The 16,570-nt window shown below is 47.2% G+C and overlaps 1 pseudogene; it reads right to left on the bottom strand.

Annotated features, from left to right (window-relative positions):
* Window positions 1–1,111: 1,111 nt before the first annotated feature.
* LOC138247094 (interferon-inducible GTPase 5-like) lies at window positions 1,112–2,159 on the bottom strand (annotated as a pseudogene).
* Between the last annotated feature and the right edge of the window lie 14,411 nt (window positions 2,160–16,570).

Raw genomic sequence — 16,570 nt, 5'->3', positions numbered from 1 at the left:
GAGCAGCACTAGGATTGCTGGGAGCCTGTGCTGGTGTCCCAGGGAATGCTGGGACACCAAATCGAGGGAAGATCAAGGTCGGCAGCAGCGGCGGCAGCAGCGGCAGCAGAATAAAGAGGTACTTTTTTTATTTAAATTATTATTTTATCCCCCCATAACACCCCTCCCCTTCTTTCCTCCCCTTGAGATTTGCGATGGCCGCTGATTTTAAGGAGAGGCAGCTGGGCCTGGAAATGGTTGAACGGCTTGCTTACTGGCAAAAGACCGGCATGACATCTGCCCTTGGGAGGGACATTGCTGCAGTTATTGCACACTACCACCTGGCTGACTAGGTCGTGATGATGCAAGGGTGTCTGCGTTGTGAGGGTGATTGTTTTTGTGCAGGAAGGGACACCTTCCTGCCCAAAAACAATCAGTGGAGGAGATGTCCTCCTATATGTTACTGCAGAATGCAAGGGTGCCTGCATTGGCACCAGGCAGTCGAAAGGGCACTAGTGCAGGGGGTGAGGACAGTATTTTGTAACTACAGTGCACGTTTTCCTTTTTCCATGGGATGCAGGGCAGCACAGCAAGGTCACTTGCTGCACTGCCCTGCACCACTTTTATTGTAAATATTCCCCTAAATGTGTACTCAGGCCATGTGGGCACTGCCTTAATGCTATTCTGAGAAAGATCACCCTCTTCTGATCCATTCAGGGAACTCTAAAGCACTTAAGTCTGCTTAAGACACCGGCTGCGACTCCCCGGAGCCACAACCTTACTGAGTAAGCGTGCTTTCATCGCTCTCTCCTGTTACAACTACTAGTACTGATGCACACAGTGGCCATCTTCAGTCACTCGGGCCTAACATCTGTCATGCTGCTTCAAACACCAGTTTAAACATGGATCTGCCATCTTAACATCCCCAACAAACCATTTATACACCAAACTACTTCACACCTTGCGTCCAATGAGCATCCAGTCATAGTATTTCATTCACCAGCCAATCAGACGTTCAGTCTCTTCAGTGGCATAAACCAGTCCTTTTACTAGATCTAACTCTAGAAACAGGACTTTTAGTTAAATCGAATAGTAATTATAATATTAACGGAGCAATTTCAAATAATGCATACTAAATAATTTTGTGAGTATGAGGATCAACAAACATTAATCTTCCAAGAACCACTCTTTTGGCATCTTCTGCAAGATCATCTAAGATGCTGAATAATAAGTAATAGGTAGTAGCAAAAGAAATCCCCCCGGAGAGCAGCGGTATGTTGCTCATGAAATATTCAAAAGCCATGAAGGCGCCATTCCCATTCTTTAGCATCAGTTGCATTATCAGTTGAGTGGTTATTTCTGTGGAAGCCACCGGTGATTGGATCACTGATCTTATTGTTTCCACTGGCTTATTAACTTTCCCAGCAACTCTTTGGAGGGATTCTTCATCCAGGCCGAAGTCCCTGAGATATCCTCTTATTGCTTTTATCAAAATGGCGATATCACAGCAACTGATAGGCGTGGGACAGGCAGGACAGCAATGGTGCTTGATAAGGTTGCCAGCTTCCATACCTCCGTCTTCAGGGCCTCCTTCTTCTTGTTCACAACATGCTGGGAAGTGTTGGGCAACGTAAGCAGGAAGGCATTTCTCTTATGTTTGGGGAGTTCCTCCTCTAAAACTTTTTGCATCTGCGAAAAATCAAACTTGCCAATGTCGAGGGACGAGAGAAGAAAGATGTGGGGGCATTGCACCCCACTCGTAGTTAGGCACGTTGTCCAGTCGTCTCTAATCTGTTGGAGCATTATCTCCTTGTCAAATTGTTTCTTTCGACGTTTTGATGTATCAATATCATTATCAATTTTTGAGCGCACAAAGTAAAACTGCTTTCCCATCTTTTGAATGGCGACTGCGAGCAGGATTAGGTTTTCCCTAATTCTCTCTGAAAAGACCAGGATAAAGAAGTCATAACGATGAAAGTCCACTTGCTGAAGGTACGTCTTGGCCGTAAAGGTCTGTGTTCCAATTCCAGGCAAATCCCATAGATTTACATTTTCCCGATGTTGGTAGGGATAAGCCTTAGGCACATTTGTTTTCTCCACCACGCCTGTGGGGGCCGCCCCTTTGTCGTCACTGTTCAAGCCTCTCATGGCATTGATGAATGTAGTTTTCCCACAGCCGGATTCCCCGGTGGCGCAATATAAAGCTGTGTTTTCTCTAAGAGGTTCATAGATAAACTTGGTACAGAATCTGGCAGTCGAAAGGCAGCTTCAATGTTGTCAAATTCCATTGGTGTCAAAATGAGCCATGTTAAGTAGGATCTTCTGGGTATGATCTTCTTCCTCTTTCACTGTAGGTTGTCAAGGTGTCCTAAAGTTAAACAAAAGGGGAAAAAGGTAGAACAAAATACTATTATTGATTGAAAGAAAGACACTGAAAAGAGACCAAAATAATGTAGCAATGCATAAGTTAAATTCTTCGAAACTTTACTCAGGAGCATAATTATCAATGAGTTGTGTCACTCTTGTACCACACAAAGGGGTGCAAAGGCAACACAGCTACTAAGTCAGATTTTTCAAGCTATGCAAGGCCACCTTGCGTGGCCCTGTGTGGCTTGATAAATCTAGAGAAATGTAATGTAGTGCAAATTGTTCCATTGCGTTACTCAGCCCCCGGGAGGCGTTCCATGGGTGCAGTGCAATTGTTCCCATGCATCCACCCCTGGATTTTGATGCATTCTCAGATTTACCATTACTGGTAGACCTGGGAATGAGACAAAATGCTAAGCCTCCCCTTGTGTGGCGCAACGCGAAGAAATATATTTATTTCTCCTCTTTTTTTCCTCTTCCTATGTGTGCTGCATTTTGCTTCCTACAGAAAGAGGAAAATGCCTCAGTGAATTATTTTTGTGCAGGAAGGTGCCCCTTCCCGCACAAAAAAACAATCTTGTCTACAATGCAGGCACCCTTGTACCACGGAGCAAGGGTGCCTGCGTTGGCCCTAGGCAGCCAAAAGGGCACCAGCACAAGGGAAGGACAGGAATGTGCTGAGTAATTTTCCGTCCCTTTCACGCAGTGCAGCAAGGTAGCTTGCTGCTCAGGGCTGTGTGAAGGCTTGATAAATGTGGTGCACGGTTTGTACCATTTTCATGCGCAATGGTAAGAAGTATGGGGTGAAAGGCATCAACAAGTGATACAATCTAAACAGTTAGGAGGCAACTACTTAGGTAAAGGTAGATTTGGCCCATTTTGAGAATAAATTTGTATCTGGATGGGGGAAAGAGTGGAGCATTACAGGAAGCAATTGGTTTTCATGCAGGTGAGGTAGGAAATGTGTTACAGAATGATGTGAAGAACTATAGAAAGTTAGTATAAATGTAGTACTGATTTACTATTCCTAATTCGACTTCTATGTACCTAGGTAAGGTTTACTCAGACTCCTGTCCTAGTTGCAGATGGGAAATGCATACCAAAGTATCAGAAGGAAAGAGTGTCTGGAGTTCAGGATTCTGGCAGTAACTAGCCATGGGACACGATAAATAAAGAGCAAGATACTTTGTGAGAGATGCCAAAGGGGATTAGATTTCTTGGAAGTCTCCTAAAAGAGCTCTATGATTGTTACATATTACACATTGCTTAGATTACATGGATTACTTAGATGTAATATGCTAATGGTTAATCAGCACATTCATGCTTTCTTCACCATGACCATGATATGTGGCACAACGTCGTTGGCTTGTGGCCACAAAGGTGTAATCTTCCTGTTGGACCCGGGCCTTTTTACAGGGTCATCCCCAAACTTTTTGCCTTCCTCCTTCTATTTTCTTCTGACCTCTTGTTGTTGGCTCCAGGACTCCGAGCACTTTATCACTGCTGATCAATGCTAAAGTGCAGGGGATCTCCCTTCTAAAGTTGGTATGATTGGTTTACACCTAATTGGCACATTTAATTTACCTGTAAGTTCCAGTGGTATCTCTATACCCAGGGCCTGTAAATTTAATGCTACTCGTGGGCCTGCAACGCAGATTGCGCCATCCACAGAAGTAGGCTTTCAAACCTGTGCACAGTTTACTGCCACTGGGACCTGGCATTTAAATTTACTTGTCAGGCCTGGAACTCTCCTTTTACTACATATAAGGCACCCCTAAGGTGGGCCCTAGCTAGCCCTATGGACAGGGTGCTATGTATGAAGAAGGCAGGACATGTGCCTGGTTGTGTGGCCTGTCCTGGTAGTGACAAACAGCCTATTTGGTTTCTCACTGCTGTGAGTGCTGTCTTGCTCATAGAATTGCATTGGAAATGCCCTGCCATAGGTCTAGGAGATATTGTCTGATCTATGAGGGGTAGCAGAGGCATGTTGGGTATTGTTGTAATGGTAGTGAAAAAATGATGCTTACTGGTGTAGGTGGATTTTTTATTCCTATTATAGAAATGCTACTTCTAGGAACTGGGCATTTCTCTGTTCTTATGACTCTGGTGTTTTGCAGCTTGACTCCACTCCACGTCTGGGCAGAGTGACAGCTGGGCTTTGTGCATACTTTTCAGACAGCCTGTACGCAGGGAGGGTGGAGGTGTCACAGAAGTGCATATGAATACTGAATGGTCTTCCTGGGCTGAGTGAAGAAGAGGCAGGCACACCTGCATTTGTAAAGGCTGTGCCCTGGCCTCACACAAGGAGCTTGTTTACCACCCACTGATGTCTGGAGCATGTGCTGGAGGAGAGAGGGGACACTCCTAGAACCAGTTGGGACTGGTTGGAACCTCATCTCCCCCTTTTGTAAAAGCTTGTGCACAACTGAGTATAAGTACAGGGGGTTTCCCCCATGTTAGGGAGACATTGATGGACTACTGAACTGGACACAGGATGCTGCTGGAGGGCTTTGCTGTTGTGCTGACCTGTGTAACCAGGAGGAACTGCCACTGACTGCACCCCTTTGTGCTGGCCTGTGTGCTGGGGCCCTGCCACCCTGTCCCCCCATTCATTGTCTCCATGGGATGGATGGTGTGCCCCCTGTTCCCCTGCAGCTTTTTCCTGATAGCTGCGGCACATGAAGAGCGCATGTATGGTTGAACCCTGAAGCACTTTGCTTTATTTGATTGAAGCACGTGAAGAGCGTTTTTGCACTTCTACCGGTCGAATCCTGGAAGCACAGGAAGAGCGCTTTGTTGTCCTTGTTTAAGCACGTTCAGAGCGCTTTGCTTTATCTGTAATAAGTGTATGAAGAGCGCTTTCTCCCGGGAGAAGAATCACCGACGCAACACAGATGGGTCGAGAAAAGCTGGCATGCATGGAGCGCAGTCTCTGAGGGGCAGGAATCGGAGCATAAGGACCCCCACATTGGGACACAGACGTCCCAGTTTTGCCCAGAATTCCTTTGTTTAGCGCCTGGGTGGGTATTGGATTGTAGTCACCAGTTTTGGTGAGTCTATGCCACATAAGAATGTTTCAATTAGTGGACATTCATGATGTTGTGACATTTGTACAATGTTGTTTATGATATGTGCAGTCTTGATGTGGTTTGACCTTTCTGGTGACGTGTTTTCAATGACGTGCATTTCTACTGATATTGTTTTCCTGACTACTGCTTAGGGGGCAGAATAACCAATAACCTATGTGTTTTATGTGACTACTGCTGGCTATTGCAGAGTACTAGTAACTGAGTAATATTCTGACCACTCTTGTATAGCAGGGAATTTTCGACATGTTGTATTTGGTCTGCTGATGTGTACAATACAGTTTATTTGTATATAACTTGGTGTTGTGTTTCCTTTGTGGTGCGTGCTGTGCATCATGTGTGTTGTGTGTGTTGTGCAACCGCTTTACAAATTGCCTCTGTGAGAGGCCTGACTGCTTGTTCCAAGCTACCAAAGGGGTGAGCAGGGGTTATCCTGGGTGTGTAACTCCCTGACTCTGACTAGAGTGGATGGGTTCTGCCTGGCTTAGGTGCATACCCTAGCCAACCAGATACTTACCATGATGGAATCCTGAGTACTAAGCAATGTTTTCAAACTTATTTTTTTAACTGAGGGCCTTTGTCAGATTTCACTGTCTCAGGTATGCCATATCTGGAGGAAACCCACTGGTTTCACACTTCTGTATGGGACGTATGAGTAAACATGGACCCCCCTGATTTCAGGGACCAGGTATGGCTGGGATGACATTGGTGGCTGTAATGCTGATCAATGATCATCAACTGATAAACCAGTGAACCTTGTTCCAGGACGTAAGGGAGTGGAGACATCACCAGGGTCTCACGTGTGGAGTGTTTGCTTTGACTCTGGTAGACGTGGCAGTAACCTAGCGTCTCCTTCAGAAGCAGATACAGAGCAGGACACCACACCTTCTTTCTGAGAACAAAGTTTGTATCAACAATGCTGTGAGGTAGATCCAGCAGTAGGGTAGTCTGCACCTCGGGAACACCTTCGTCCAGTGAAAAAGTGTTTGCAAGAAGGGTTTTTTATTCGAGGAACTTAATTTACATAGCACCTCTGTGACCTTAACCCACAGTAACTTTGAAAACATTCTTCAGACTGGCAAACTCACCCAGAAGCCATTTTTTCAGTTAATCGCTCAGGCAGTGAGGGACTCATAAGACACATCTCAAGGAGCCGCTGGAAGGTCCACTGATACTCTATGCATTGTATGGAAAATCAGAACCTGAAGCCACAAGGATCCCTTCCTGGGATCAGCAGCATAGAAGGAAAGAGAGAAAATGAGGACAAGCAGAGAAGAGTCAAGCCAAGGTCATGGCTTTGTCAAGGGGAGATGATGCTGTTAAGATTAAAGGTTTGTTCAAGGGCGATTCACCTTTTGACCTTCAACTAAATCTGATCACTGACATCAAGAGATTCTTCTTAAATGATTGAGAAATTGAGGCAAACTGAAAAGAAGCACCTAATATGTCTGCTCACTGAGGGGACAGCTCTGTGGGCTCTAACTAGCTGAAGAAGGCACTGCCATCAAAGATCTCCCTCCCACCTCGCACCGTCAGACTTCTGAAAGACTAAAGGGCTTATTTACAAGCGGCTTGTGCCACCGGAGCATCACTTTCAGCGACGCTCTGGTGGTGCTGTGCCCATTTCCCCATTTACAAGGCAGCGCCAAGGCCATTGTGGGCCCTCCAACGCAGTTTTCTGGGGCAGAGGGCCGCGCAACGGGTGTTGCTGTGGGCGTTTCCAAGCAACACCCATTGCTTTTGAGAAATCGTAGATCTGAGGCAGCACCAAAAACTAACGCCACCACAGGGGTGGCGTTAGCATGGCACAACGAGGAGAAATACTTTTATTTCTCCTCATTTTTGCTTTTCTATTTCTATTTCATTCTGCAACACACATAGAAACAGCAAAGCGCCATTAATTATTGTTTATGTGCAGGAAGGTGTCCCTTACTGCACATAAACAATCATTTAATAATGACAATTTACTACTTCTATGTGTGCTGCATTCTGCAGCACAGATAGAAGCAACAAATCACCATTATTGATTGTTCATGTGCAGGAAGGGACACCTTCCTGCACATAAACAACCATTCCCTGCAATATAGGCACTCTTGCCCTATGGTGCAAGGGTGCCTGCGTTAGTGCTAGGCAGCTAATTTTAGCGCCAGCAAAGGGGGGAAAGGACAGAAATGTGCCGTACCTTGTAGATCCGGCACATTTCTGCCCTTTCCCGGTGGTGCAGTGTGGCGCAGCAAGATACTTGCTGTGCCACCCCGGGCCACAGGGACTTGTAAGTAAGCGCCTTAATGGAATAAATGGTATAGTTGTTAGCTAAGCAAAGTGGAGTTTAAGGGCCAGATGTATCAATAACCTGTGATGGTGCAGTCACACAAATGAAGCAACTTGTCACAGTGTTGAATTGTTATGTACATTCCAGGGCAAAACTTGTTTGATAGTTAAACAAAGAAGTGCTTTGCAATACTTTGTGTCAAGGGAAATCCCATAGGTGGTACATAGGTGTTTCCATGCTCTTCCCACGTTTGTTGATGCAAAGTCCTGTCTACTAATATTTGTACATAGGTATTTGTGCCACAAAATAACAGGACAGATTCATTGAGTGTTTGAGCTAGCCAAAAAGTGACTCAAAATGGTGCAAGGTCTTGATAAATTATTTACTTTGCAGTGCAAAGTTTTTTGACACTGGACAATTCCCCATAGCAGCACAAAATAGTGCCTTGCACCAAAAAGTAATGCCTCTTTGAAATAGGCATTACTTGGAGAAATGTTTTAATTTCTTCAACGTTCTCAAACTTTGCATATGTGCTTATGTGCTGCATTGCGCAATACACATGGCATGTTTGAAAAGGTTTAAAGTTAGTCTAGGCATAGTCTTTTCGTACTGAAAGAATACCCTTGCAGTACAAAAACTATGAAGTGTTGTGCACTAGGCACTCTTACAGAGTGTCAACGCTGAGGAAGAGAGCATCTATATCTTAGTAGCTATGAGGCTGTCCTGCTCATTTCTACCATAACACAGTGCATTACCTACAGTTGATGTGCTGTGTTTCGCTAGATTTTAGTAAATCCCCCCTACTTCCAACACTCACAAGTGTGTGGGGTGACAGCAAATGTTGACATTTTCTGGTGCATGTTATCTCGGATTGTGCATTTCGGAATCCAGGAAGTGTGTATTGGCAACTCTCAGCAGCCAGTAGTAGAGTGTGTATGCAGTAGGTGGATGCACTGCCCACACTTAGATCAGGTATTATATATACACACACCAGATTCCCTGCATCATTCTGTTTTTGTTGAGTTGAATTACAATAAAGTTGTGTCTGTTTCAACTGGTGTTGACAGAACGTTACAAACATTGCAAGGACATTCAGGGGCATATTTATACTCCGTTTGCGCCAAATTTGCGTCTTTTTTTTTACGCAAATTTGACGCAAAACTAACTCCATATTTATACTTTGGCGTTAGACGCGTCTAGAGCCAAAGTTCATGGAGTTAGCGTCATTTTTTAGCGTGGACACCTACCTTGCGTTAATGAGATGCAAGGTAGGCGTTCCCGTCTAAAAAATTACTCCCAGGCCTGTGCGCCGTATTTACACTCCCGTGCAAAAATGGCGCACGGGAGTGGGCGGGTCAAAAAAAATGACATCTAGCCGCGTTAGCGTAATTTTTTAACGCCTGCTCAGGGCAGGCGTTAAGGGACCTGTGGGCTCGGAATGAGCCCACAGGTGCCCTCCCATGCCCCCAGGGACACCCCCTTCCACCCTTGCCCACCCCAGGAGGACGTCCAAGGATGGAGGGACCCACCCCAGGGACATTAAGGTAAGTTCAGGTAAGTATTTTTATTTATTTTTTTGTGGCATAGGGGGGCCTGATTTGTGCCCCCCTACATGCCACTATGCCCAATGACCATGCCCAGGGGACATAAGTCCCCTGGGCATGGCCATTGGGCAAGGGGGCATGACTCCTGTCTTTGCTAAGACAGGAGTCATGTTAATGGCGTCTGGGTGCCCAAAAAAAATGGCGCAAATCGGGTTGAGCCGATAATTTTGCCTCAGCCTGACTTGCCCCATTTTTTGACACCCAAACTCCATTTTCCCCTACGCCGGCGCTGCCTGGTGTGTGTCATTTTTTTTGGCGCACACCACTCCGCAGCTCCGGCTAACGTCATTGAATAAATACGGCGCCCGCATGGCGCTTCCGAATGGCGTTAGCCGGCGTTAACTTTTTTGACGCACAACTGCGTTGGCGCAGTTGTGCGTCGAAAAGTATAAATATGGCCCTCAGTACTCTGCGAGGACTCTGGGGCACTCATACACAAAAGGCACCTTTGTGGCTCCTTATGTTGTTACTTGATTAGGGTGATCAGGTGTCCCAGATTTGCCAGGACAGTCCCGGATTTTCACCAACTATCCCAGCAGATTTGGACAAATTGAACTCTGGTCTTGGTTTGTAGACTGAAGGTCATGACAGGGAGGCAGGTTGTTATGTGCTCAAAGGCAGGGGAGGTAGCAGATCACATCATAACACAATTTAATTGACTCCTGTTAGAGGACGGTTCTGACCATCAGATCTGCCCTGATTTTTTGCTTTTTGGCCACCTGGCTTTTTACTTTTTACTGTGAGGCAGACTCTTATGAAGGTACTCACGCACAGTAAACACATGGTAAAATGGACTGCGCGTGTTTACCGCTGGTGCTGCCGTGCTAAGGAAAGGCTGCTGTGGCGCAGCAAGGGCAGGAGGCCCTGAGCGGGTTACATGTGATCATGTGTGCACATGGATGTGCACCCATGTCAGGGCTGTGGGAGGAGGATTCCTGGTGTGCGCAGCCCAAGAACTGCACTTAGGTCAGCCTGGTGCAGGAGGAACTATGGAGAGTGGGTGGTGACCTGCATTAGGTCTCATGAGGGGGTGTACACATGTGAGGGAGAGTCAGTGTGCTTACTGTCTTTTCACTGTAGGGACATTCAGTTCAATGCCAATGTCAATGTTCTTAAGGTACTTGCATTGTGGGGATACTCCATTAACTGTCAGTGGGAAAGGAGGGCCTAGGGTGCACCTCCTGCTAGACCAGAGTCATACCAAAGTACACTGTAACCTGAAGGAAAAGAATGATGCAGTAGGTTACAAGAGCATAGTTGTACAACTTCTGGGTCATCCAGGGATGTCATCTTTCTCTGACTCAGCTCAAGATTGGGGCCAATTACTTCTCTGTCCAGTTGCTTGAGCAGGGCCTGGCATCAATCAGCCAGCTGTCATTCCGTGCCAGGAGCAGGCTGGAGAGGCCCTGCGAGGTATGTCAGTGAGAAGGGGCTAAGACTTTCAGAGCACATGTGGCAATTAACTCCTGGAGGATGCCATTTTGAGCTGTCCCAGAAGACTGTGCAAGAAGGAGGGGACGAGGGTAAGGAAGTGATGTGGCACATCTGGATAGGCCAGAGGTGCAGACCTGCTGGACACTTCCGCCCCCACTTAAAAGGTCCTGCACAGGGGAGAGCTCTCTCTCTTGGCTGTGCTTCACTGCTGGACACTGGGACTGCAGGCGGGTGTCATGGATAACTGGAAGGAAGAACCTCCTGACTGCCCTTGGGTCAGGGACTCTGCCTCTGAAGGACTCCAGGCCAGCGGGGCGAAGGCCAGGGCCAGGCAAGCTGGCCCCCTTACCCCCCAGAGGACTAGTTGGGGTAAGGACTGGGCTAGCGCAAGGAGAACATGCTGCCCAGAAGGAAAAGAGGGAACCCAGAGGAAAGACTGGCGCAAGGAGTCAGAGGCCTGAGGAGAGTGCTCCTGGTGGAAAGGGCTTGTCACCAGGAGTGCAAAGACACAAGAATAATGAAAATCGGCCCTTGGGGGCCCAAGATATCCAAGGAAAAAGGATGTCAACCTTTGACCTCTGGAGAAGCAGCTACAAAGCGGGTGGGGCTCCGCAGCTGATCAAGACTGTGCCCCCGGGGTGGGCCAGGGCCCGGGGGCTGCCCCAGGAGGAAGAGGAGCGAGGGGAGTGCCATCGCACTCTCCCTCGGGACGAGAAAGGGGCCCCGGAGCCCATTCTTGGGCCCCCTGAAGCCTGGCCTGATTTGAGTCGATGGGGGTGCGCTGTCGCGTACTCCCCCGCCACGGTGGGTAGGGATCCTGGGGCGCCCTGCGGCCGAAGTAAAGTCGGGGAGCGCCGTCACTCTCCCCGTGAAGATTTGAGGCGGGGGCCCCGGACCCCATCCCGGGGCACCGTGAAGAATGAGGAATGGGGGGCGCCGTCGCACACCCACGCCAGATGGCCGCCGGCTGTGAAGGAGCCGGCGGCGAATAAGGTTGGCCGGGGGGGCCCCAGACCCCATTCTGGGGCCCCCAGCAAAAGTCAAGTCGGGGCGCCGTTGCAGACAGCACAGAGAAGGCCGGCTCCCGCGGCAGCACACGGAGGTGCTGACCATGCGGGGAGCCGGCGGGGGCAGCCAGGGGTGGGCTCCAACGAGGGAGCCCTTACCTTGTGCGAGGGTGCCGGGTGGGACCGGCACCCCCCAGGAACCAGCATCGGCTTTGAGCAGCAAAGCGGCTCTCCCCGGCGCAGCTCACTCAATATGCGGCCGCCCCAGCATGCTTTGCGGGGCGTGAGCCAGGGAATAGTCACATAAACAAGCTTGTGGTGGTCCCAGGAAGATGGGGCCACCACCAAATTCATGCCCATGGACAGGGGGAGCTGCAGGAGCAGCGCAGCCTCGCCCCAACGTTGTTTGTGTCCCCACCCTAGGTAGGGTGGGACAAAGGAAGGATAACCCCCCCAAGGGTCCAACATGTGGTTGGATCCCAAGCTTATGTAAGCTTTTGTTCTGGCTTGTGGGATTATGCCTACTAGAGATGTAGGCTGGTATTAACCCAATATATTGAACTGTTATTTGATGGTCAGTTAAGAATAATTTGAAAGTAATCTAAAAGTAATTCTAATGATTAAATTGCTTGAATATGTTCTCTGGTGATGCTAATTTGAATAATGTCACTGACAGCCATTTCTTGGCAAGATAGACGTACTTAATTGCAGATGTAGGTGTGTACACCAGGGATTGTTTTTCCATGTGGGTTGTTGGATTATATCCTCCCTTGGAGGAGACATGGGAGATTACACAATGTTTTCCCAGAGTGATTCCATTGCTTTGTGTATATTTGTAAATTGTTGCATAGTATTGAGTAGTGTGTGTGAGTAATAAATGTACTTTTATTGTATCAGAAGAAAAAGCACAGACTGGACAATCATTTACTGAGAGTCATGCTTGTGTGCTTGTGAATGGGGATTACTAGCCCACACCACCTCCCTTGAGTAAGCCTTGGACTGCTCTGCAACGCTACCCTATGAGAGTCAAGCGCTACAATGGGGTGTTTGGTTCCCAGTGGCGGTCGTGTGCGGACTCATTACTTGTACAGGCCACACAACTAATGACCCACCTTCCAACAACTCCCACATGGCTGGGTTGAAAAGGTGCTTTTAATTTAGATCCTTGGCGCCTCGTTGTCTGTGTTTCTATGTTGATGCATGCTGCCATGTAAGTCATTTTGTGTGCCTTGGCTGATGTAAAAGTGTAGTCTCCTCGCTGATGTAAAAGTGTAGTCCTTCTATGTTTGCTTAGTGTCCATGTTTTTGGTTTTCAAAATCTGGACACCCTATACTTGGTGGCAGAGCTGTCGGAAGCCCTGGCTCTCTATGAGGCTTGCTGCGGCAGGAGCAGAGGTAGTATCCTCGCAGGAAGCTCTGTAAATAAAACAGTCTTTCCTGTGGGGTGACCACGCAGGACACTAGACGTTTCTTCATCTTGTGGAAAGGTATGTAGTGATGGTGTGGGGCTCTAATGGCAGAATCCAGTTATTACCCACTTTGGTACTCAGTTCCAAGTGGTTGCATCTAATGATTAGAGGTGAGTGAGCTACTGAAAGCTCGAGCCGTGCTCGAGTTTGAAGTCTGGCTCAGCTCGAGGTCCTGATGGAAATTCAAGCCCATAACGGGCCAAGCTTTCAGGTGACTTATTCCAACCATCCTCCCTCTACCCAGGAATGCTACGTTAAGGCTAAAACTGACAACTTTGGAAACAGAGAATCAGGTTTGAGTCACGGCTGAACATGCTGTGATTTGGGGAAAGTCACTTAGTCTCCCTGGACCTCCAGAAACATAATTTAGGGCACAGCTATACACTCACATACAAATGTTGTGCATAGCGCTTCACAAAACAGCAGGGCTCTCACTGAGATGCAAAAAGTGAGAGGGGTCTTTAAAAGGGGTCAGCCTACGTAATTAAGGGATTGGCTTAAACATGTAAACTAAGGGGCAGATTTATCAAAACGTCACGCAACACAGAGCAGCAAGTCACCTTGTTGAGCTGCATGACAGGGAGACGGCAGAAATGAGTCATATGTAACATTATATGGTGCATACCTGTCCTCTCATTGCACTGGCCAATTATGTGCAGCCTTGCACCAACGCAGGCACTCTTGCAGCATGGGTGTAACAAAGGCCCCCGCAGGACCCGGGCTGCGGGAGGAGGTGCCAGATCTCCAGGAGGACCCCTATGCACAGCACCTGGCCTGAGTGAATCCAGAGGACCCTCCTCATCCATGTTCTGTGCAGGGGAGCCCCTTCCAGTTTAGTTACGCCACTGCCTTGCAGCATGGTGCAGAGGTGCCCGCTTTGCAGGCAGGATTGTTTTTGTGGAGGAAAGGACACCTCCCTACACAAAAAACAATCCACTGAGGTTGTTTCCTCTTTCTACATGTGCTGCAGAATGCAGCACAGGTGGGAAGAGGGAGTACAAGGAGGAATAAAGGTATTTCTCCTCATTACGTTTCCCCTGGGAAGGTGTAGCATTTTGACACATTCTCAGGTCTCCAATCATGGTAAATCTGGGAATGCACCAATATCCATGAGTGGATGCACAGCAACACCCACGATCCACCCATGTAACACCTCAGGTAACGCAAGGCAGCGACTTGCGCTGGCTTGCGTTACTCCAGATTCACCACTCCACGCAGGGCCATGCAAGGTGGCCTTATGTGGCTTGGTAAATCCGAATCTAGGCTTTGCTTCACCCTTGCGACCCTGTTTTGTGGGACACAGGTGATGCAAAACCTTTATAAATCTGCCCCTTAATTTCTGTTATCCCGATAGTGGGGCACCCCACCGGTATTTTTATTGAAGGTTAAGCAAAACTTGTGAAATATAAACAGGAACTAAATGGCTGATGCAGATTACCTTACGTTTTTTACATTCAGTGTTCAGAAATCGATCAGTGTTATTTGGCAAAAAACTGGCCCTGATGGGTATCCGTGTTGATGCCCTTTTTTTTTAGGGTTGAGCGCAAAGTGCTCTGTCCTGGTATAATCTCTCTATGGGCTTTTAACCACGCACATCAGTTTGGTTGGTTCGTGGGCTTGCCTTTTAAAATTTGCTTGATTTAAGTAGTGAAAGGCATGCATCTTTCATGCCTTTTCCGGTGTTTATCCCACCTCAAACGCACCGGCCAACTACTGAAAACATGCAAGGCTCCATGTTTTCCGTATGGTTTCTGGACTACTTTTTCTCTTTATTTTGTAGGCAGCGCGATCTCGCTGGGCACTAGTAGAGAGCTTTGCATGACATCGACCCTGTTACATGGATATTTGAACTTTCGCCGGTTACATGGATAATTGCACTTTTTGCAGATACGTTTCACTGCGTGCGAACTTCTGTTTCCTTTTGTGTGTCTGCTTTGCGCTCATGGCGGCCATGGGCTTGCTTATGTGAAACTGTTTTACTTTTCATTTTCCGTTTATGTGGCAAGAAACGTCCAGTTAGGAGTTTACAATGCTAATAGCTTTAACTTGTTTTTAATTATTATTTATGTATGATAGGTTGTTGCGCGGACTATGTATGCCACGTCTATGCCAGGGAGCGCCACACAATAATAAAAAATATAATTTGTACACTCACTAAGTAAGCTCACTTCGAGTTTATGCTGCCAGGCTAGTGCACTGAGCTTCTCACACCTTGTGCACATATTGTAGTTTCTCGAAGGAAGACCCTGTTTTTTAAATCCTCTTATCCCATTGTTGTTTTGTTGGCTCTTATGCAGTTTGTGTAGGGGGGTTCCCTTGCATTGTGGGAACTGTAGTCCTTTTAATCTAATTCCTAACTATAACTACAAGTCACAAAATGCAAAGAATGAATTCTGGACTTGATGAGCTACTCGTGCATGCCCCTGGGAAAGGAGAGAGTGCGGTTGTTACGAGGGACGCTTTCCTCCGTTTTACAAATGACAGTCAAAAAGGTGGGGGGGGGTTGTTATAGAGTGTGGGTGGTGCATCAGAGAAAGATTGTTTTTTTTCTCCAATTGTGAGTTTTTTTTTAGCTCGTCTTTCCTAGATCTGATGTGACACCTCAAACTGTCTTTAATCGGTGATTCCCACCTCTCAGTAGGTTGGATATGTTTGTATCGGCGCCCCTCATTCCCGGGAGACACCTCTTATTAGAATGAATATTTCACTCTTCAGGTAGGGTGACCACCTGGCATTGAGGCAAATTCTGGACAGGACTGTAAAAAATTCAGGACAAAGGGTCAAAATTCAGGACAAAGGGTCAAAATTCAGGACAAAAATTCAAGAACAAACGTCAGTTTTACAGACACACGCAAGAGAGGCAATGCCTCACTAGGTTGTCAGTGCATTTATTTACTCTTTTTTAACATAGCACTATTTATTCACTGTGGTCTTTTTGTGATTGCCTCCTGGTATGCTAAATTCAGATGTCACATTATGTCCTTGTTCAGTAGTAAATTAATGCCCTTCAGTACTGCGGCAAGGCCATCACCCCTACCCAAATCTACCCGATCTTTCCTGAAGAGAAAGTAACAGCAACATTTTGATTATGTTTCTGAACATTTTAAAACCCCTGGCAAACAGTTTGGGAAACATTAAGGTAATTAACCTTATGCTAGTTTAAACAAATTGAACAAAAACATCTGGCTTACCCCAACCGCCCATGGACTTTCAACTTAACGAGGCAGGGCAGATGGTGTGGGCGACAGTCTCACACCTAATGTCAGGATGTGATGTACCCATAACTTGTCTGTGGTCTCACAGCTCTAGAGTGTATGTCCGGGACTCTACATTTATCTCAGAAATGGGAGCC

The sequence above is a fragment of the Pleurodeles waltl genome, chromosome 7, assembly GCF_031143425.1.
Source record: "Pleurodeles waltl isolate 20211129_DDA chromosome 7, aPleWal1.hap1.20221129, whole genome shotgun sequence".
NCBI lineage: Eukaryota > Metazoa > Chordata > Amphibia > Caudata > Salamandridae > Pleurodeles > Pleurodeles waltl.
Note: the sequence above shows the minus strand (reverse complement) of the source record. Positions and strands in the feature narration are given on the sequence as shown.